This window comes from Miniopterus schreibersii, assembly GCF_964146895.1.
Source record: "Miniopterus schreibersii genome assembly, chromosome: 1".
Lineage (NCBI taxonomy): Eukaryota > Metazoa > Chordata > Mammalia > Chiroptera > Miniopteridae > Miniopterus > Miniopterus schreibersii.
The window spans coordinates 124074953-124098159 of record NC_138101.1 but is presented as its reverse complement, the minus strand read 5'-3'; the positions used below and the strand labels follow the sequence as shown (position 1 = coordinate 124098159).

At 42.3% G+C, this 23207-nt stretch overlaps 1 pseudogene across 1 annotated transcript; it reads right to left on the bottom strand.

The window, feature by feature from the left end:
• Window positions 1-8193: 8193 nt before the first annotated feature.
• On the bottom strand, window positions 8194-8727 carry LOC308547804 (myeloid-derived growth factor pseudogene; annotated as a pseudogene). Its single transcript has one exon. The product of its transcript is annotated as a myeloid-derived growth factor pseudogene (transcript).
• Window positions 8728-23207: the final 14480 nt, after the last annotated feature.

The window sequence follows — 23207 nt, the reverse complement described above, 5'->3', positions numbered from 1 at the left end:
CAGAGTGGGACCCCAAGATGAGGAGCACAGTATGGATGGTACTGTCTGCAGCGACATCTTCAGGCCATCTTTGGAATAACTGTTCTTTGAAGAAGCACATTTTATTGAGGGGATTTCAGGAAAGCTGGGTTGAGGATGTTCATTGAGACTGGATATCTAGATGTGACTAGCGTACGTCATTTATCACAGTCCCGGAGGAAATCTGTGAGTGTCCCCTCTCCTAACATCTCCATATCCAATCAGTTCAGTTTATCCTGTTTTTGAAATGACTCCAGCCTGTCTCCTTTCCATTTCCACCATCCCCATAGTTATTATACAATGATGGTGTTAAATACCAGGGCTGACACTTGATATACTTTATCCTATTTAGCCTTGACAACCATTCAGTTAGGTAGGTATCATTTCTGTTTTAAAGAAATTTGAGACTCAGAAAGGTTAAGCCAGTCACTCAGAAGCCAGCATCTGAACCCATCGCCGCATGCGCCCTCTTGTTCTTCATATTCTACAATGTTGCTTGATCGTTCCTATTTTTAAATTTTCAAAGGTATTGGCACAAATTATATGTTGTATTATCTATAGTATTAAAAATTAATTAGTTTTAAAATTAAAATAACATTTGCACACGGTTAAAAAATAGTTTAAAAATTCAAGCAGTATAAAAGGGTTATAATTATAAACGATATCTCCTTTCACTACGGTTCCTAACACATTTTCATCATGGTATTTCCTGTAGTGGAACCTCCAGTGACCTACCATGGCCTGCAGGACAGTGACTTGCTCTGGTAGCATTTAAAGCCCTCCAGAGTCAGACTCCACCCAACTTGGCCACTCCTAGTCTGCATTTCTCCCCAGCAGCACTGCTTCAGCTGCTCTGGCCTGCACTGGGATATGTCCTCTGCTCTCCTTCCCTGTCCAAGGACCAACGTCTTTCCACCTTCTTGTCAGGACTCCCCACCTTCCTTTCCAAGAGTCCTTCCCTGTCTTTCTCTCCCTGGAGTGCTCTGCCCTCTTCTGAATCCTTCTACTTCTAAAGTCTCTCTTGCATATTGGGTTCACTGTGTAAGGCATGAGTAGCCTCTTTTCTTCAGACCTATCAATTGTCCTTTGACTCCTTTTTTCTGTTCATACCTCACTCTTTATCCAATGAGCTTTTCTTCTCTATCTGGAGATTATCTCAAGAGCTCACATGGTCCAGCTTCTGCCTTGGAGACAGTTAGGTGTTATCGTTCCCATCTACAGAGGAAGGAGGACATAGCACAGCCACCATGGCACTCAGCCCACCTGCGGACTGGAGCACTATTAAGAGGAGCGAAGCCCTGCCGGGCGTGGCTCTGCAATTGAGCATCGACCCAGGATCCAGGCGATCGGGGTTCAATTCCCGGTCAGGGCACATGCCCGGATTGCGGGCTGGATCCCCAGTCACGGGCGTGCAGGAGGCAGCCCATCAATGACTCTCTCATTATTGATGTTTCTATCTCACTCTCTCCCTCTCCTTTCCTCTCTCTGAAATCAATAAAGATATATTTAAAAAATAAAAAAGGAGTGAAGAGATTATAGATCTAGATAGCGCCCTGCTCATCTTTCCTCTTCTGCTGCCTGGCAGTAACCTCTAGGATGGGTCCCAGGCTAAAGAAGACTCTCCCTTCTCAAAATCTTCAGTCTGGAGATAGATGGGATCCTAGAGGTTTGTTTATGGCTTAGTCCAGATTCCCAAAACAAGAGATCAAAAAGGAAATTAGGGCAGAGGCTCTAGTTTTAGAGACATTAGATGAACATTTGCCTAGAGTATCCCCTGTGTCAAAAATCTTTTGGGGTCATAAAATGAGGGGAAGGAGGCTATATCAGTCTGGTTGATGCAGAGGTTGGCCAGAAGGGCAATGCGTTATGGCAACTCCCATCAATGTACTGCGAGGCTGAAGCCCATGGACACAAGACTGGCTGGACCTAGCCGAGGTGCAGCTAGTGAAAGCCCTGCAGCTGCCCTTCCAGGGCGATCTTTGATGGCTTTCAGAAGCGGCAGTATTTCCAACACAAAATATCATCCCTCAAGAGCTTGACCTAGTTTAAAAAGGCATACATAAACTAACCTAGTCAGTATTTAAAGTGAAAAGCCACCTGGCTGGTGTAGCTCAGTGGTTGAGCATCAACCCATGAACCAGGAGGTCACAGTTCAATTCAGAACACATGCCCAGGTTTGGGGTTCGATCCCCAGCAGGGGGTGTGCAGGAGGCAGTCAATCAATGACCCTCTCTCATCACTGATGTTTCTCTCTCTTTCCCCCTCTCCCTTCCTCTCGCTGAAATAAAAAAACCATATTTTTTAAAAATGTTTTAAAATGAAAAGCCATTGATGTGCCAAGAATAATGTACGGTTTGTAGTCTGACTCAGGCAACATCTAGAGCAGTTCATTTCCCAGACAGATTTCTCTTAAAGAGGAAATCCTGGGGAGGAGTTCAGAGTATCTAGTGCAAACTCCACACCTTGGATTCTGGTCACAGAGGACTTCATGAAAATAACAGTACATTATGAGCATTATATTGTTTTATAAAAGTAGCACTGGTAGCTATTAGACATAGTAAATGTCAGGGCATCTTGGCAACTTTCCACTGTTAAAGCCTTTCGCGTCTCACTTAGTCTTTTTATTCTCACCACAGGTCTAGCAGTTTGTCAGGCCAGCCCTGGGTGATTCACGCTGGCAACAGCAAGATTGAACATGAACATGGAGGTACACGGGAGGGTTGCTGTCTGTAAGGTGTTGGACCGAAGCTATAAATAGGTGGGGGTTCCTTGGGCAGCCTCCTTTGTGGCCACAGGCACCGCAAAAAGAAAACTCACAGGGGAAATCTGCCCACAAGAAAAGACAAAAGCCCCTGCCTCTGTCACCCCTTTTGCCCCACAGAAAAAGCTCAAGGTGACAGAGAATTTGGTGTTTTCAAAATGTCGTAACTCCCACAGACACGTTCTCACTCCTTCCCACCCCCAGATCTCTGATCAGAGGCTTCCCCTCTGGTTAAATTGACCTTCTTAGTTTCTGCTCCAGGATCAAGCCCAGCTGACTGTCCCTAACTGCCCATGTGGTGGGCAGTTAGACAGACATGAGCAGAGCAAGGACGATGGGCCAGGGACAGAAGGTCACCAGGATGGAAATCCCTGGATGCCTAGCAAGGACAATTGTAGGGTGGGACCTCACCTCCAGGGTGACCTTTTCTCCCCTAGCATATTACTGGTCCTGTGGTTTGGACACCCTGACCTTTCCTTCCTAGAGATAACATCTAGGCCTCAGTTGTTTTTCAGCTCCAGTCTCAGAAAAGCAGCAAAACCAGACAGTCGACATCCTGGCTGACCTCAGGACCAGCTGCTCTGAGTAATGACCCCCTGCCCTGGTGCTGGCCAATCAGTGGAGACCACAACCCTGAAAGGAGACACCTGGAAAGCTGCTGAATATTCTATTGGGATTTTCTCCTAGGACCTCCCCTAAAATCTCCACCCTTAAAACCCTTAGGATGGAGGACCCAGTGCCCTTTCCCTCCAGGGAGCAGGCTGGAGTCTTCCCTCTCCCCTTCCCCCTCCCCCTGCTTGTCCCCTCCCCCTCCTCCTCCTTCTCCCCCCAGGCGTGTTACTATGAACTGCCTCATTCCCAAGCTCCAAGGGCCCTTCCTTTACCTCTATAAGTTGTTTCCTAAACCCATTTCTTCTAGGAATTACTGTTTCTATCTTTGTGATTTACCAAAGAGATGTTCTCTTATAGTTTGGGTCTTGACTGTGAATTCTTTCCTAGCCAGAACCCAGATACCAAGGTTGCTAAACCCAGGGATGGTCTGACCCCACTGGCCTAACACCTGGTACTGTTCTTGCCTGCCTATAACCAGGGGAAAGATAGTGAGTTCTGTCTTGGACATATTAATTGGAGGGGCCTGGTGGATATATAACAGGTGATTTAATGTGGAGAGTTTTAAGGTAATGAAATATTTGGAAGTCATCAGCTTATTTGAGAAATAGCTAATGTCCAGGTGTGGACAAAGCCACCCAAGAATTGTATAGAGAGTTCCAAGGACCAAGAAGGGAACACCAGCAGTTAAGGAGTGAGCTGAAGCTAAGAAGCCAACAAAGGAGACTGAGAAAGGACATCCAAAGAGATGGGAGGGAAACTGGATGAGAGGGCTGTGCAGAAGCTGAAAAAGGTGAGAATTACAAGAAGGTAGTCATTGTAAAAAGAGCCAGGGGTGGCAAATGGTGTGTCTGTGTGAATTGCTAACTAGAGAAGAAAAAGGCCAGGCTGAAAGAAAAAAAGTTTACTTGAGATATGATGTTTAATTACTTAAGGCTAAGGAAAGGGGTCCTTAATGGCTGTGATTGAAAGACTTAGCATTAGTGCACTAAAAGCATATAATAAAAATATTGTGCCTGGCCGGTGTGGCTCAGTGGTTGAGCATCAACCTATGATCCATGAGATTGCTATTCGATTCCTGGTCAGGGCACATGCCTGGATTGCAGGCTCGATCCCCAGTGGGGGCGTGCAGGAGGCAGCCAATCAAATCATTGATGTTTCTATCTTTCTCCCTCTCCCTCTCCCTTCCTCTCTCCGAACTCAATAAAGATATATGTGTTTGTATATATAGAATTTTTTACATTCTGTATCTAAACAGATGGAGGAAGATGACCTTAAAGGATGCACAATTAAAAAGATCAGGATTAGAATTCAGATCTCTAGATATCTAGCACACTGTTCTTTTTTCTCTATATCGGTGAGTTTGTTTCTGTTTTGTTTGCTTGTTTATTTTGTTCTTTAGATTCCACATATAAGTGAAATCATATGGTATTTGTCTTTCTCTCTGACTTATTTCACTTAGCATAATACCCTCTAGGTCCATCCATACTGTTGTAAATGGTAAGATTTTATTCTTTTTTATGGTTGACTAATATTTCATTATATGTGTACTACTTCTTTATCTATTCATCTTTTGATTGGGGCAGATAATCCATTTACACTTAAAGTAATTATTGATAGGTATGTAGTTATTGCCATTTTATTGTTTTCTGATTGTTTTTGTAGTTCTCTGTGTCTTTATTACTCATTGGCTCTGTTCTCTTATATGTTAATGACTTCATATAGTGTTGTGTTTGAATTTCTTTCTCATTTCTTGTATATCTCTTGTAGATTTTTGGTTTGTGGTTACCATGTGCTTTATATATACCAAGCTATGTATATATCATTCTTTTTTAAGTTGATGGTTGCTTAAGTTTGAACACATTCTAAAATCACTACCATTTTTACTCACCCCATTCATGTTTATGTTTTTGTCATTTTTTACTTCTTGTGTCTATGTGTTTGTGTGTATCCCTTAATTTACTGTTGTAATTACACATGATCATCCTACTTTTGCCTTTTAACCTTTGCATTAGTTTTTTAAAAATTTATCTTTATTGTTGAAAGTATTATAGATGTCCCCCTTTTCCCCCAATTGACCCCTTCCCCCTGTGTCCATGGGTTATGCATACATGTATATAAGTTCTTTGGTTAATCTCTTCCCACCCCATCCCCAAACCCAACCTTTGTACTAGTTTTATTGGTTGATTGATTGCTTTTATTATGTGTTTATCTTTGTCAGTGAGAATTTTTTCTTTGTGAAGTTTCTTATTCATATTTTTTATTTGTTTCTTTTTCTTAAAGTCCCTTTAAGATTCCTTTCTTTACATTAATACTGGTTTGGTGCTGATGAACTCCTTCAGCCTTTTCTTGTCTGGGAAATTCTTTGTCTGTCCTTTGATTCTAAACGATAGCTTTGCTGAGTAGAGTAATCATAGTTGTAAGTCTGTGCTTTTCATCACTTTGAATATTTCTTGCCAGTCCCTTCTGGCCTACAAAGTTTCTGTTGGAAATCAGCTGACAGTCTTATAGGAGCTCCCTTGTAGGTAACTAACTGCTTTTCTCTGACTACTTTTAAGATTCTCTCTTTGTCTTTAACCTTTTGCATTTTAATTATGATGTGTCTTGGTGTGGGCCTCTTTGGGTTCATCTTGTTTGGGACTCTGCACTTCTTGGACTTGTATGTCGCTTTCCTTCGCCAGGTTAGGGAAGTTTTCAGTCTTTATTTCCTCAAACAGGTTTTCAGTTTTTTGCTCTCTCTTTTATCCTTCTGGCGTTCCTATGATGTGAATGTTGGTATGCTTGATGTTGTCCCAGAAGTTCCTCATTTTTTTTTTTTAAATCCTCACCCGAGGGTATTTTTTTCTGGTGCTTTTCAGAGAGAGTGGAAGGGAGGGAGGAAGAGAAAGAAAGAGAGAGAGAGAAACATTGATGTGAGAGAGACATTGATTGGTTGCCTCTATGAGCTGGGACCAGGGCCGGGGTTTGAGCCTGCAACCGAGGTATGTGCCCTTGGCTGGAATCAAACCCAGGACCTTCCAGTCTGTAGGCCGATGCTCTAACCACTGAGCCAAACCAGCTAGGGTTCCTCATTTTTGGGGGATTATTTTTTCTTTTTGTTGTTCCAATTGGATGCTTTTCTCTATCCTGTCTTCTAAATTGCTGGTTAGATCCTTTGCTTTATCTAATCTGCTATTGATTCCTTCTAGTGTATTTTTCATTTCAGTTATTGTATTCTTCATTTAAAAAAAAAATTTGTCTTTATTGTTGAAAGTATTACAGATATCACCATTTCCCCCCCTCCCCATTGATCACTTCTACTCTGCATCCACTCCTGCCCCTGACCCCCCACCCCCCAGGCTTTCACCACACTGGTGTCTGTGTCCATGGGTTATGCATATATGCATATAAGTTCTTTGATTAATCTCTCCCCATCCATTCCCCGACCCCCACCTTCCCATTGAGATTCATCAGCCTGTTCTATGCTTCCATGTCTCTGGATCTATTTTGTTCCTCAGTCTGTTTTGTTTATTAGATTCCACATATGAGTGAGGTCATGTAAATCTGAATCAGGAAGAATCAGAAAACCTGAATAGGCTAATACCAACTGATGAAATCGAAGCAGTAATAAAAAAACAACTCCCAGCAAACAAAAGTCCTGGTCTGAATGGCTTCACAGACGAGCTTTCTAATTCTTTAAGTGGTAGGGTTAGTTTACTAAACATTTTTCTTACTTTTTGAGGTAGGTCTACAGTGCTATGAACTTCCCTCTCAGGATTGCTTTTGCTGTGTCCTATAGATTTTGGGTTGTTGTGTGTTCATTTTCATTTGTTTTCAGGAAGTTTTTGATTTCTTTCTTGATCTTCTTGGTAACCTGTTCATTGTTTAATAACATGCTATTTAGCCTCCATGTGTTTGATTGTTTTTGAGTGTTTTTACTGTAGTTGATTTTTAATTTCATGCCATTGTGATCTGAGATCCTTGATATGATTTCAATCTTTTTGAACTTGTAGAGACTTGTTTTGTGTCCTAACATGTGGTCTATCTTTGAGAATGAGCCATGGGCTCTTGAGAGGAATGTATATTCTGCAGCTTTGGGGTGAAATGTTCTGTAAATGTCAATTAAATCCACCTGATCTAGTGTGCCATTTAGAGTCACTGTTTCTGTGTTGACTTTTTGTCTGGAAGATCTATCCAGTGATGTCAGTGGGGTGTTAAAGTCCCCAACTATGACTGTATTGCTGTTGATCTCTCCTTTAAAGTCCTCAAGGTTATTATTGATAGGTCCTTATTTATTGCCATTTTAATTCATTTTTTTCCCCCCTTTTTAACTCTTATTTATTTAAATACAAAAGTTCATTTCATTTCTTCCCAATTAGTTTGGAAAGTGGTCTCCTGGGGAAATTGTAAGAAAACAGCTTGAGTTCAGAGGACAGCAGGACAACTCTTCCCCAGAGTGTCTGGAGTCAGGCCTGATCCCAAGGGAAGACGAGCTGGCTTCAGAAAAGCTGCCCCCCCCCCTCGTGCTGATGCCTCTCCTAGTAACACCAGCAGCAGCAGGGCTCAGACCCATACTCTGTGTTCAAAAGAGCAAGGGGGGAGTGGGACTGGGGAAGGTGGAGAGCTGGGGGAGGGGCCCAGAACACCCTCAACATCCTGGCCCCCTGGACTTGTCCCAGGGCCTCAGCCACCCTGTGAACCCCTCCAAAGAGGGCAACATCAGCCAGGGAAGAAAACCAACAGTGCCCCCTAGAAAACCAATAATGTGCCAGATCTCACAGGGCACAGCCCCTTTAGTAGAGATGAGAGAAAGCCACCCTCAATGGTCACAGCTCACTGCCTGATGCCTTGGCCACAATCACCAGCTTGGACAGCTCAGCCTTGAACACCCTTGGCCTGTGGGACACTGCTGTTTTGGTCACTTCAAATTCCTCATTTTTCAGGGGAACATCACTCTCTCTTTCAAGTGCTGCTTTAGAGTAGGCCATGCTGTACTCGATCTCGGCACCCCGCACCTCTGCCTTGAACTGTGTGAAATACAGATAGGACTTGCCCTGGGGCCTCCAGATGGTGCAGGTGAAGTCCTGGTGGTCTTCACTGGTCCCCAGACTCATCTGCCACTTCTCGTTGGTCCCTCCTTGAAAAACATGGGTAAATGCACAAGTATATTTGTCCCCAGGGCCCAAGTTCCAGGAAAAGGTGTGCACAATGCCCCCGGGCCGCACGTTAAATGCCACCATCGTGGGCTTGTGGGCTCAGACACCGCCTCTACTGGTCTCAGTGCCATGGCCGTCTAGGAGAAGTGCGGCCCACAAGCTCGCACTGTCACTGCCATTCTTCTGTCCGCTGGTCACCACCATCTTGGGATTGGGTCCAAGGCCATTTTAATTCTTTGTGCCTATGTTTTTCTCTTTCAGTTTCTTATTATTACAGCAGTCCCTTTCACATTTCTTAACATCTTGGTTTGGTGGTGATAAACTTCTTTAGCCCTTTTTTGTCTGGGAAGCTCTTTATTTCAGCATGTATTTTGAAAGATAGCCTTGCTGGATAAAGTAGTCTTGGTTTCAGATCCTTGTTTTTCATTACCTTGAATATTTCATGCCATTCCCTTCTGGCTTGTAGACTGTCTGATGAGAAATCAGTGACAGCCTTATGAGAGCTCTTTTGTAGGTAACAGATTGCTTTTCTCTTGCTGCCTTTAAGATTCTCTCTTTGTCTTGAATTTTTGGCATTTCAATTATGATGTGTCTGGGTGTGGGCCTCTTTGGATTCTTCTTGCTTGGCACTCTCTGTGCCTCCTGAACTTGTGTGACTTTTTCCTTGACCATGTTAGGGAAGTTTTCTGCCATCATTTTTTTTCAAACAAATTTTCTATCCCTTGCTTATTCTCTTCCCCCTTCTGGCACTCCTATTGTGCGAATATTGTTATGTTTCATGTTGTCCCACAGCTCTCTTAAAGTGTCCTGTTTTTAAATTGTGTTTTCTTTTTGGATTTCTGATTGAGTGATTTTTTTCTACCCTGTCTTCTAATTCACTGATCTGATCCTCAGCTTCTTCTAATCTACTGTTTATTCCTCCCAGTGTATTCGTTATTTCTGCTATGTTATTCTTCATTTCTGACTGGTCATTTTTCATAGTTTCTATATCTTTTCTAATGCTGTTGAGCATCCTTACAATCAGTATTCTGAACTCTATATCTGATAGATTGCTTATCTCCATTTCATCTAGCTCTTTTTCTGGAGACTTCTCTTGTTCTTTCATTTGGGGCTTGTTTTTGTCTTCCCACTTTGGCTGTCTATTTGGGTTGTTTCTATGTATTAGGTAGATCCACTAGGATTCTCAGTCTTTTTGGTGGGTCTCTGGTGCAGGCCAATGTCAGAAGCTGATTGTGACTGGCCTTGAATACCCTGTTTGGAGCTATCAACAACCCATGGCTTGTTGTTCCCTCTGCTGGGCCTGGGTGAGTTTGGACAGGACCAAGATGCACATGAAAGTCTGGTTTTCCAAGGCCTGGGTCCAGAAACAGATCAGGCAAAGACTCAAACCTCACAGTGATCTGCCTCTGCCTTCAGGCTGATTGATCTTAGCCTCTTAATGAGCCTCAGGCTGTAGACCACAGCAAGATTTAAACTCCACAGGGTGGGGTGAGAAGTTTTTCAGTGGGTGGGGCAATTGCTTCCCCCAAGGCAAAAGCTGCCTGGCTGGCAAAGCTCTGCCTGAGAAAGATACCCTTTGGAGTATTGGGGAATGACTCAGCACTGGAATCCAGATTGCCACTCCCTGAACTCTTTCTCTGGAGCCCACAACCCTAGATTCTCCTCACACAGCTCTAGTCCACTCTGTCCTCCCTCTGCTGGAGCCTAAGGTGAGTGGCGGCACATGAAACCTATGTGTTTTCCTTTAAGCGGGTGCCTACATTTTCAGCCACCTCTCCCTGGCAGACAGAAACCCTGCTGCTTTTCACAGTCAGATGTTATGTGGACACCTCTCTCAGTTCTGGTGCTCTTGACTGGGAAGCCCAGCCTGTGGCTTAGGCCCCAGAGTCCTCAGTGGGAACCCTCCGCAGCTGAGATATCCCTCTGGATCTTCAGCTGCTGCCTGTGGGAGCCCAGCAAGCCCTCTGGTGCCTCCGTACTTCCTACCAGTCTCTATGTAGTCTCTGCTCTAGGTCCTTGGTTATGAGGGTGCTCTCCAGCTAGTCTTCAGTTGCAGTTGATTATTCAGGATGGTTTTTCTCTATTTTAGTTGTAATTCCTGTTTGGTTCTGGGAGAGTGTCAGTGTAGCTTCCACTCAATCCGCCACCATCTTTGAATCTTGTATTGTTCATTTCTGATTTTTTTTTCCTTGACTGAATCTTTGTTTTCTATCTCCTTTTTTATTTTTCCTATCTTTGTTTAAGTTCTCACTGAGATCATCTCTTCTTCCCCAGAGTTCATTGAGCATCCTTATAACCAGTGTTTTGAATTCTACATCTGCTAGATTGTTTGCCTCTGTTTTGTTTAGTTCTTTTTTTTGGAGTTTTATCCTGTTTTTTCACTTGAGACATGTTTCTTTGTTTTCTCATTTTGGCTGCCTTCCTGTACCTGTGTTTGTTTCTATGTATTAGGTAGATCTGCTACATTTCCTTGTCTTGGCAGAGTGGGCTTATGTAGTAGGTGTCTGTGGGGCCCAGTGGTACAGTCTCCCTCTTCACCTGAGCCAGGTGCTCCAGGAGTGTCCCTTGTGTCGGTTGTGTGTGCCCTTCTGTTGTAGTTGAGCCTTGGTTGCTGTTGGAATGTCAGTGAGTGTGACTGACACTTGGGCTGACTGGCTGTGAGGACTGGCCGCGATTATAGCAGACAAGCTCTTGTGCAGAGCTGACCCCGTAGAGGGGGATTTGCTTTAGTGGGGATCTGGTGCCTGCCAAGTTCACACCTTTGGGTGTGTCATTTGCGGTGCTAATTAGGTGGTGCTTTGGTGTGGTCTGAAGCTGGCCACCAGGTATGTTGGTTCTGGAGCTTCTGGGGAGGGGCTCCAGTGCATGCCAAGTCAGCTGCTGCTTGTGTCCATTCTGGGTCTACCTGGTAAGAGCTATAAAGTGATTTTCAGTTGGTCACTGCCTGTGCTGGGCTTAGAGGTGCCTGGGAGAGATTACGCTGTGAACTGGGGCTGGCTGCCACTAGTGCCAGGCTTGGGGATGCTTCGCAAGAGGTACAGGGCATGCTGAGGCCAACCGCTGCTTCTTTGGGGTATATGCACCTTTGAGAGATTTTAGGAAAGTCTGAAGCATGGGCCTGGGCCAGCCATCTGTGTGGATTGGCCTCTGAAAAGAGGTTGGGATCTGGCACAAGAATTGCATGGAACAGAGCCTCAGGGAATCTGCAGGGTGGGGTGAAAGCAGTGTTAGCCATGCTCATTAACACAGATTTGGCATCACCTGCACCAGCAGGCCCTATAGGGGGAGGGCTCAACAGAAGGACAATGGTGTCTGCCTGTATTTTAGTCCAAGAGAGAACTGCCCCTCCAGCTTCCACCCTGAAGCCAGATAATTCAGTTCCTCCCTGTGTCAAAGTGCTGTCCCTTCTTTGGAGCTTAGGGCGAGTGTTTGTGAAGGAGTGAGTCTGTACTCTGGCCCTTTAAGAGAACGCCTGGGTCTACAGCAGCTCTCTATCTCACAGGATGAAATCCATGCTGGTTTTTACAGCCAGACGTTATAGGGACTCCTTTACCCAGCATTGGGGAGTCCAGTATGGGGCTGGGACCCCTTTTTTCTTGTTGAGGACCTGCAACCTAGAAATCCTTCCTGATTCTTAATCACCACAGGTGTGTGTGGGACTGGTTAGTGTCTCCACCCCTCCTATTAGTCTCCTGTGGCTTCTTCTTAATATCCTTAGTTATAGGAGTTCTCGTCAACTAGTCTTCAGGTGGTTCTCGAGGGTGACTGTTCTATAATTTAGTTGTAATTTTGACATGGTTGTGGGAGGAGGTGAGCACAGCATATACCTACTCTGACATCTTGACCGGAAGTCCTAGAGTCACCTGCAGGGCTTTTAAAACGCATTGGGCTGAACTTCACTCCTGGAGATTTTAATTCAGTAGGTCTAGGGTGGAGCTTGAGAGCACATTTCTTATAAATTCCAAGTTCTCTATTGCTTCTGGCCAGGGAACACAATTTGAGAACCATTGTCCTATATGCTTCTTTTATTTTATTATTATTTTTTTTATGTGTTTTTATTGATTTTAGAGAGGGAGGAAGGGAGAGGGAGATAAAGATAGAAACATTGATGAGAAAGAAAGGTCATCAATCTCCTGTCTCCTGCATGCCCCCCACTGGGAACTGAGCCTGCACCCAGGCATGTGCCCTGACTGGGTATTGAACTAGCGACCTCTTGGTCCGTGAGATGATGCTCAACCAACTGAACCACAATGGCTGGGCTTTTTTGTTGTTGTTCTTTTTAATTTATTGATTTTAGAGAGAGAGGAAGGGAGAGAGAGAAATATTGATTTGTTGTTCCACTTATTTATGCATTCATTGGTTGATTCTTTTATGCACCCTTCCCTGGGATAGGATCGAACCCACAACCTTGGCATATCAGGACGATGCTCTAACCAACTGAGCAACACAGCCAGGGCTCTATAGGCTTCTTTATCTCTTAACACTTAAAAGTACTGGAGGATTCTAAAAAGCAGTCAGGTTGCTTCATCATTCTCTAAGAAATCCTTCTTATAATATTAATTTGCTTTATGTAAATGAATGTCCTTGTGGAAAGTATGAATATAAAACTGAACTTTAATCATTCAAAACTCTGTTTTGAGCACTTGCACTGTTCTAGACACTATTCTAGGCACTGGAGACAGTCAAAATCTCTGCCCTCAGGGAACTTACCTTGTGCAGGAGACACAAGTATACTAGATAAATAAGTAAAATATATTCTGTGTTAGTGAGAGTGCTAAGGAGAAAAACAAATTGGGAAAAGAGATAGAAATATCAGTGCAGGAGGGCATGTCAAAATTTTAAGTAGGATGGTCGGGAAGATATGAGTGCAATGTTGAAGAAAAGATCTGAAGGAAGGGAGAATGAGCTGTGTGGACATCTGGGGGTAGAAGGGTCTGGGCAGGATTCCAGTGAGTGCAGGAGCCCTGAGGGGGGAACCCTCTGAGGAACAGCAGGAAATCTGGGTGTGGGAAGTGGGGTGAGTCAGAGGGAGATAATAGAAAATGAAGTCAGAGAACAGAAAGATCAATGCTGGGATCTTAGAAACTGATTTTTAGCAACATTTAGAAGATTCTTCCATGAAATGTCACTTTGTTTCTCTTGTTCTAAATTGTAGTGTTTATGTTTGAGGGAACATTAGGTCCCAAACCTGAGCTGAGGATCTAATAGTGAAGGGTTATAGCAGTTCCCTCCACAACGTGTCTAATGAGTTTGTACAGGTGCTTGTTTCCCCAAACAATTGAATACAGACCAATTTGGAGAGATATAGAAGGAAATATGTGTCTTTGGCCACCTTTTATGTATATTAGTGCTTTACCCACCCTCCTTCCCTAATCCACACTCCATCCTGATCTCTTCACTAAATTTTGAGAGAATTGCCCTGGCAATGTCTACTGCATTTTTCCTGTATTACAGAATTACATTGTCCGCACTTCTGGGAAAAGTTGACCCCACCCATATGAGTCGTGGGCGGTGGCTTAGACCTTCAGTTTGTCAGCCTACTTTCTTTTTATGGTCAAACCTTTTCTGGCTCACCCCACAACCAGTGGGCAGGGGTGGGGGTGGGGGGTGGGGGTGATGGGGATGAAAAAAGACACATTAAAAGACACACTAGGATGTTTTGTTTTTCTGGAAGATTAATGAATTTATATTCAAACATAAAGTAATCTTTAAATAACAGTTGCCACAGTCAAAGGCAAACTAGTAGGGTGGGTGGATCATTTCTCTAAGGAAGTTTTGCATTTTCTTATGTTCATGTATAAATAATGTCACCCAGAATGGACCTGGGTCTATGGCACAGTGAAGTGCTTGACTGTTGTCTGTGGTTTCAGGCTAGGTGCTGCACAAAAACAGACTAAAAGGATGCCGTCCTGGATTCTACGAGGTTATGTCCTAGACCTCTGAGAATGTAGGGGTATTTATGAGGATTAATATTATCACATTGGTACACGAGAAATATTTCCTAGAAGAACAAGAGAATTCTAAGCTTTCCTCAAAATTTGGTTTTGAGCCTTTAGAGACCACATTTGTTTCCTTGAACAGAATATAGTTTTGAAGCCATATTGGCAAATTATCAATTTATCTGTGAGTAAAAATTACAAAGTATTGGATATAAAAACACATGAAATTTCATTGATGAGTTTTATCTTTTCAGACTTGCATTGGCTCTTGGTGGCCGACAAAGAGAAGAGGGGGACTGTCTGTAGGTGAAGTTTGCCACCTGTCTAGAGCAGGCCCTGTCCCACCCAGAGAAATACACCACATGTGAGTGGCTCCAAGACTCTAGGAAAATGGATCTACTCCTAGATCTCCTTGAGGCAGGGACAATGTTTTTGTTGCTCTCTAGAATCTTAGGCTGTAGGGGCTGAAGTGACTTTTAAGGCCATTTAGTCTAACTACTACTTTTATGCTTAAAGCATGTCTCAATGGCCTCACCATGTGGTCTAGCAACTTGGGTAAAATACCTCAAGTGTTTGCACCTAGAAAGAGTATTAGGTGAGAAGGGAGACCCCAGTTCCATTTACTCAGGAAGGCCTTTGTGCTGGAGGTAAGTTTTGTTGTGGTTAATTGGTTCAGTTCAAATGTAATTCAGTTCAATTAAAAGAGAGGAAAAGGAAACTTGGCTAAGTCCTCTCTTCTTTTGTGAAATGAAACAATATTGTAGATGGAGAATGAAGAATATCTTTTTGGAAAATAGCTAAATGGCAAACAACCTACAATCTCATTTCCCTCTTAATGAAAAAACACTCCCAAATGCCAGACCACAATAGCAAAATGCTTAATAGTGCCCCGCACTCATTCCTTGTCTCTACCAACAAAAACACATTTTATGGCCCAGGCTTTACACGAATCACTCTGTGAAAATGATAGCAAATGTAATAACTCCAGACAGCTGCAATTGTCTAAATGTTTCCCTATTAGCCATGTGAATGGCTAAAGCCTTATAATCAAATCAGAGTGAATGCTAATTGAAATCTAATAGATGGGGGAACGGGAAGAGATTAACCAAATAATTTATATGCATGTATGCATAACCCGTGGACACAGACAATAGTGGGGTGAAGGTCTGGGGTGGGGCTGGAGCTGGATGGAGGGGGAAAGTGGGGAGAAAATAGGGGACACCTGTAATACTGTTAACAATAAAAAATAAACTTAAAAAGAAAAAGAAATCTAGCAGAGCTTACGTCTGTGTGATTAGGTATCAGAACTCGATTCCAATATTGTTAAATTACAGACAAGGCCCGTCAAGTTACCCTAAAAATAAATGTTGTAACCTCAATGACAAAGGAGATGGATTCTTTCAATAAACAGAGATCAAACTGGAACCGGTTTGTATGGTGTCACTGCCACCTACTGGGGCTTAGTGGAACTGCAGAGATCTTGCTTTGGAAGCGGCACAACTGTTTTCCTAGCCCAAGAAGTTTCTCGACAAGCTAGAGAAAGTGCCCAAATTTGTGATTCTTTGGTTGAACATAATTAGTGATCATGGAGAATATTAATAACAATCATTTCTGAAAGAAGCGGCCAAGAAGATTACAGCTGGGCGGCATCTGTTGGCAAGAACTAGAGGTGAAGGTGGATGGATTGGTGGGACTAGATAGTGGAGTGCTGGGGAATGAACGGCTAGAGAAATGGGCCCTCACACTCCCCGTGTCCCTGGTGACTTCCTTCCTCCCCTAGTCTGTGCTAATGGAATATTCACTTACTGTTTTCAATACTTGTAGAATAAATAACATTTATTGAATCTCTAATATGGTATGAACACAGTCTCAAAAGAAGTGTAAAACATGGTCCCTTCTTCAGGGTGTTTATAATGAGCTCTGTGGAGAGATTAGAGGAAAAATACATGATACCTTCCACTGGCAATTAAGTACTGACTTTTTTCATATGGTAGTCTCCTAGAAAGGTTGCTTGGGATGTAAATTTTTTGAGTTTTTGCATTTATGAAAATGCTTTTATTCTAAAATCATGCTTGAGATAGTGTGGCTAAAGTATAATTTTTGCTCACTTGTTGCAATTGGGATGCATTGGGAAGCTTGATTGTAAAATATAGGGTGTCCCCAAAAATGTATATACATTTTAACAGCTGATAAGTCACTTAATTTTCTCTCCTTTTCAGGTTAACTGATTTGAAATAACGGGTGAAGCAAGACTAATCTTTGAACAAAGAAAATTTACCCTAAAGTGCCACTAGACTTTTTTTATATGGGGATACATAAAAGATGAAGTTTACAATATAAATCCGGCAACAGTCGATGAATTGAAGGCACACAAATACCGAACAAAATGATTCTTGATGTTTGCGATTCCATTGCTTTGCATTATCAGCAGTGCCCGGACCAGAATGATCATCAGTTTGAAAATAGGCAATGACAAAAATTATTCATTCCTGTAGATTCTTTTAAATTTTGAAATTGAACTGTATGTTAATAAACACTAACTTTATAATCATTCAAAGTGTGTATACATCTTTTTGGACACCCTGTATATACCCCTGGAATGTGAGATGTCGTAGAGGGTTGACAAGTCAAATTTGTTGCTTAATTTACTAACTACATAGAAACTTAAGATCTACATATACGCATATTGGATTTGGCCTGAATTAGTTCTGATTTCCCCCTAAAATTTTTATTATAAAATACGCATGACATAAAAATTACTGTCTTAACCATGTTTAAGTATACAATTCAGTGTATTAATTACACTCATATTGTTGAGCAACCATCACCACCGTCCATCTCTGCAACTCCTTTCATCTTGCAAAGCCAACTCTGTACCCATTAAACACTGACTCCCACTTTCCCCTGCCCCCAGACCGTGGCAACCACCATTCTACTTTCTGTCTCTACTCTAGGTACCTCATATAAATGCAATCATACAGACAGATCTTTGAGACTCTGCTTTCAGTTATATATATATCCAGAAGTGGAATTGCTGGATTATATATGCTAGATCTATTTTTAATTTTTTGAGGAGCCACCATACTCTTTTCACAGTGGCTCTACCATTATACATTTATGCCAACAGTGCACAAGGGTTCCAGTTTCTCCACATCCTTGCCAACATTTGTTATTTCCTATTTTCTGATAGTAGCAATCCTAGTGGATATGAAGTGGTACCTTATTGTGGTTTTGATTTTTATTTCCCCAGTGGTTAGTGATGTTGGACATCTTTTCAGATGCTTATTGGCCATTCGAATATGTTCTTTGAAGAAATGCCTATTCAAGTCCTTTGCTCATTTTTGAACCAGGTTATTTATTTTGTTGTTGTTTAGTTTTAGGAGTTCGATATATATTCTGCACATTAACCCCTTCTCAGATATATGATTTCACTTTCTTCAAAGCATCCTTTTATTAAACAGGGGTACCAAATTGTTTTATTTGAAGGAGTGGTACAAATGAAAGGATTTAAGTAGATATTTTGGTAAAATCTACAGAAAAAGTAAAAGTAACCCCAACATGCATGCACCGCCCTGCTCACCCCTGTGGCTATGGGAAGCCAGACTAAGGCTTAGCTCCCTGGGTGTGCTTGTCAAAGAAATACTCCGCCCTGCCGGATTCCCGCCCCCGCCTTGCACAAGTTGTTTCTGAGGTCCCTCAATTCTGTGATGGATTTTCCCTGCTCATGCAGGTAGTGAGTGAGCCTCAGTGAAGCCACACACATGGAGGTTGTTTCCGCCCGTGGCCAGTTCGTGCAGCTCCATCAGGCCCGCCTCCTGCTCGCCAAGTGTGACCCTCACCGCGTCGCAGCCAGCCCATCCTCCCAGCCCTGCCCCTGGTTTCTTGACATCCTGAAGGGAGATTCGCTCTCCTCGTTGGTTCTGCAGCTTCATCAGTTTCTCAGCATGTTTCCCCTCCTCCTGAGATCGGTGAAGAAAATATTTGGCCAAGTGCATCCCACCTGGAATTTGTTGAGTTTCTTGGATATTTATATTTACATCTTTCAGCAGACTTGGGGACATTTCCAGGCATTATTTCTTCAAATAATCTCTTCCCCTTTCTTTCTCTCCTAGACGTCCACAGCGTGTAGGGTGGTTTCCCTATACATAGTTCCCTTAGGTTCTGTTCACCTTAAAAAAGGTTTTTTTTTAAACCTTTTTTCTTTACATTCTTCATATTTGAACATTTCCGTTGTCCTAGCTTCAAGCGTGCTGATTTTTTCCTTCTGCTTGCTCAAATGTGCATTTGAAAACTTCATTTCAGTTATTGTACTTTTCAGTTCTAGAATTTCTTTTTGGTTTCTTTTTAGGTTTTCTGTCTCCTTATTGCTATTTCCATTTTTGTTCATACATTGTTTTCTTAACATTCTCCATGTATTTTTTTAGTTCTTTGAGAATCTTTAAGACAGTGTTTTCAAAGTCTTTGTGTGGTAAGTCCACCCTCTGGTTTTCCTTTGGGACAGTTCAGTTTGTGTGTGCTTTCTTCTGTTTTTCCTTTGAATGGGCCAAACATTCCTGTTTCTTTGTATGTTTTGTGACCTTTTTGTTGTTGTTAAAAACATGAACATTTAATCTAATGATATAATAGCTCTGGAAATCATATTTTCTCCCTTCCCCTAAGTTTGCTGGCTTTTGGTTTTGTTTTGCTTTAAAAAAAAATGTTGTAGGCTGTCTCTTCCAAGGGTTAATTTGAGGTATAGAATTAAGGTCTTCTCAGGTCTTTTTTAAGCCTGTGCCTTTCCCTAGCCATACGTGGTAATTTTCTAATTTCCCCCTATATATAGTTGCTTTTGAATGTCCTGGGGTTTGGCTCCTAAAATGGAGAAAAGAGAAAAATGGAGGGGGTTGGGGGAAAGGGGCCAACCCTTTAAATCTCACAAAAGTTGCCTCAGTCAGGGAGGGAGATGCCTGCAGCAGTGCAGGGGGAGCAATGCGGCAATGGCTGCCCATCTCTGTTTCTGCACCTCTGTGATTAGGCACAGCAGTTAGTGATCAGAGCGCAGAGCCCCAATGTTCTGAGGACAGAATTCTCATTGCTCGCTCTGGCTCCCATAGTCGGGTGCAGGGTGCTCCAGGAATGCATGCACAGGGGCCTGCCACAGGGCGAGGGGTGGGTGAGTGGCTATGGCTGAGCTGAGAGTTGAACTTGACCAAAATTAACTCCAATTTGCCATCCAGGCATTGCCCTGGAAGTTGCAAACCTTCAATAGACTCCAGAATTCCAAAATAGTTACATCAGCCAGATTCTGCCAGTGCAATTGTTGCTTAGGTGGGCAGACACATTCCTGATGATTTTTTTTTTTTTTTTAAAGCCTTTTTTTGATTTCAGAGAGAGGAAGGGAGAGAGAGAGAAATATCAATGATGAGAGAGTCATTGATTGGCTGCCTCCTGCACGCCCCCGACTGGGGATCGAGCCCACAACCCGATCTCCACCCTTAGCTTTTATATGGGCTTTCCCCCCAGTGACTGGGTGTTTATTTACAAAATCATCTGGACAACATACACATGTTTAGCTAAAATTCACTTTCAATGGGAAGTACTATAGATTAAAGGTACATTAAAATTTTGTATATAACAAGTTTTATTTAAGAGAACATCCAATTTAACCCACCCCCCTCTAATCACATTTCAGGCTTGGTGACTCCTGCACAGCAGATGGCAGGCCTTGCCTTCCAGAGAGCAAAAACAGACCGCTTCAGTGGAAGCACTGATTCTTGAAACCCTATTGGCAACTATGGCTCCAGGTTAGCAAAATTAAATTTGCTTCTTATTAATCATGATTATCAGGTACCAATTTAGAGTGTCACTCTTTTATTAAGTTTTGGAATGATTCATAATATTAAATATGGCTCTAATATTTACAGTTGAGGATCTTCTCAATGTAAATTTTTTACTTGATAGCCCTTCTAATTAAAAGTCAGTCATTTTGTGTTAAATATACAATTCAGATAATTATGCATAATTTCAACTTTTAATTTTAAAATAATTTTGTACTCACAAAAGTGGAGAGTTCCTGTGTATCCTTCACTTTAGCTTCCTCCGATGACAATATTATCAAAACCAGCAATTTGACACAGGTACAATGGTAACAATAATTAACTATGGATTTTATTCAGTTTGCATAGTTCTTACATGTACTGGTTTATTTTGTTTGTTTTTTTTTGCTATCCAGTTCTATGAGATTTTATCAGATGTATGGATTTGTGTAACCACTAGCACAATCTCAGGATACAGAACTGTCCCATTGCCACAAAGAAACTACCTTGTACTATATACCCTTCATTGTCACACCCTCCCCCTGTCACCAAACCCTGGCAATGACTGATCTGTTCTCTATTACTATAATTTTGTCATTTAAATTTACAAAAAGTAAACTTTTGAGATTGTCTTTTTTCACTTAAGGGCATTCACAGTATAATGCCCTTGAGACCCATCTGGGTTGCTGCATGTGTTAATACTTTGTTCCTTTTTATTAATGAGTAGTATTCCATTATATGGGTGTTCCCATAGTCTGTACATTCACTTATCGATGGATTTTTGAGTTGTTTTCAGTTTTTGACTCTTACAAATAACACTGCTATGAACATTCATGTACAGGCTTTTATGGACATAAACTTCTTTTCTTTGAGATACCCAGTTTTATAAGGTTTTAGGGGTTAAATAAGATCATAACGCTAAAATACTTTATAAATGACAACACTCAATTTAAACATAAGTTGTATTACTCTGAGTGATATTAATAATGATAAACAGTGACAAAAGTATGGAAAAATTATAGGAAAAGAAATGGTGAGAGTTGGTGACAAATGGACTGTGAAGAGGGGACCAAGTTTTGTGTTTTTTCTTTTGTAAGAAATAAAATGACATTTATCAGGTAACAAAGGGTGTGAGAGTCAGTGGAAATGTGGGGTTGAATTAGAAACCAAAGATTGAACTATGCTGGTACATTGGTGAAACACCAGCCTCTGGAGGATATCCGCAATTAGTGGAGAGAATGTTAATAGGAAGAAAGATGAACAGAAACAGAAACCCCCCCCCCCCCCCAGCAGATTCATTCATTCATACATCTAACAAATATTTACTGGGCCCCTATGTTTGCCATTCATTGTCCTGGGCTCTCGATACACCACAGTAGTGATTTTCACTACTAGATATGGTCCCTGCGTTTATGAAGCTTCTATGCTAGAGAGAGTGAAAGACAATAAATGAGTGAATATATAAGACAGTGTCAGGTAGTGGTAAATAATATGAACAAACATAAAGCAGGGAAAGGAACTGGAGAGAGACTGGAGACGGTATTTTAGAACGCAGAGTCAGGAGGGCTTCTTCAAGGTGGTGGCAGCTTTGAAGTTTCCGGGGAGCTGAGGTCCTAGGAAGATAAACATTGAGCCAGGGCTTGGCTCAGAGGAAGTTGTCAGAGATATTATATATATTTGTAGGGGAGGCACATTTTTACCTCAACCCTCTTAGGATTTTCCAGCTGGGCCCGAGAATTAAACTGACCTAAGACAAATTACTGGGAGAAAAGCATACAGATGTGTAACTTTCAAGGGGCCCTTATAAGGAATGAAGGCCCTAAGACATGGCAAAATTTACTTGCTTTGATATTAGGTTACAAAGAGAGGCAAGTGCGGAAAAGTGACCCAACTACGCGGGAGGCTAAAGCAAGAAAAGCGTTACTTTAGGATTCTCTGGGTCTCAACGTCTCATCCTTGATGGTGAGAATGTCATGTGCTTTGCTTCTGGCATAGTGAGGACACCTTTCAGATAGAATTTCATCTGCTTTTAAGAAAAAGAAGGAAGGTCGGAGTTTTTTCTTGTACTTGCTGTCTTTCAAGTGCCTTTACTTCAAAATAGCCAATATGCCAAAGTGACACATTTTGGGGTCACATGATCTGAACTTCTTCACATTCAGAGGAAGAAATTTTTTTTTTTTGGTCAGAGCCTGCACGTATGGCTGTCATTTCAGGGTGTATTGCATTTCTCTTCCTTTGTGTAACTGTCTTTCTGCTTTCTGCTCCCAGGAAAACAGCTTGAAAATGAAAGAGTACTATGGAAATAGAAATAGGTAATACTATTAATGATTTCATGGCTCCTCCTGTGCCTCACACACCATGATGATAAAATGTATCCATTCTCTAAAGAGACATCTTGTCCTAACAAGTGCTGGTGTGATTCCTTCTTCTCTTTTCTCCCCCCTCCCCCACTCTCCTCCTCTTTCTCCCCATCTCTCTCTCTCCTTCCCTCCCCCTCCTCCTTTCTTTTTTCCATATAGGTAGATACTGATGCCCAAGTTTGTTTGGAAGACCAGGAAAAAAGAAATAAAAAGTGAAATAGATCATTCTTTTTTTAAAAAAATATATCTGTATTGATTTCAGAGAGAGGAAAGGAGAGGGAGGGAGAAAGATAGAAACATCAGTGATGAGGGAGTCATTGATCGGCTGCCTCTTGCACGCCCCCCACTGGGGCTTGAGCCCACAACCCGGGCATGTGCCCTGACCGGGAATCGAACCCCGATCGCCTGGATCCTAGGTCGATGCTCAACCGCTGAGCCACACCCGGCCGGGCTCGATCATTCTTATTCCTGCATCATTTTGCTGTTTAGAGAAAGGGATGCTCCCACTGAAGCATGTTTTCCGTCTCCTCTGCACAGGATGGACGCTCACACCTACTCACTGCCCTCCCTCTTTCTGGGGTGGGGAGTAG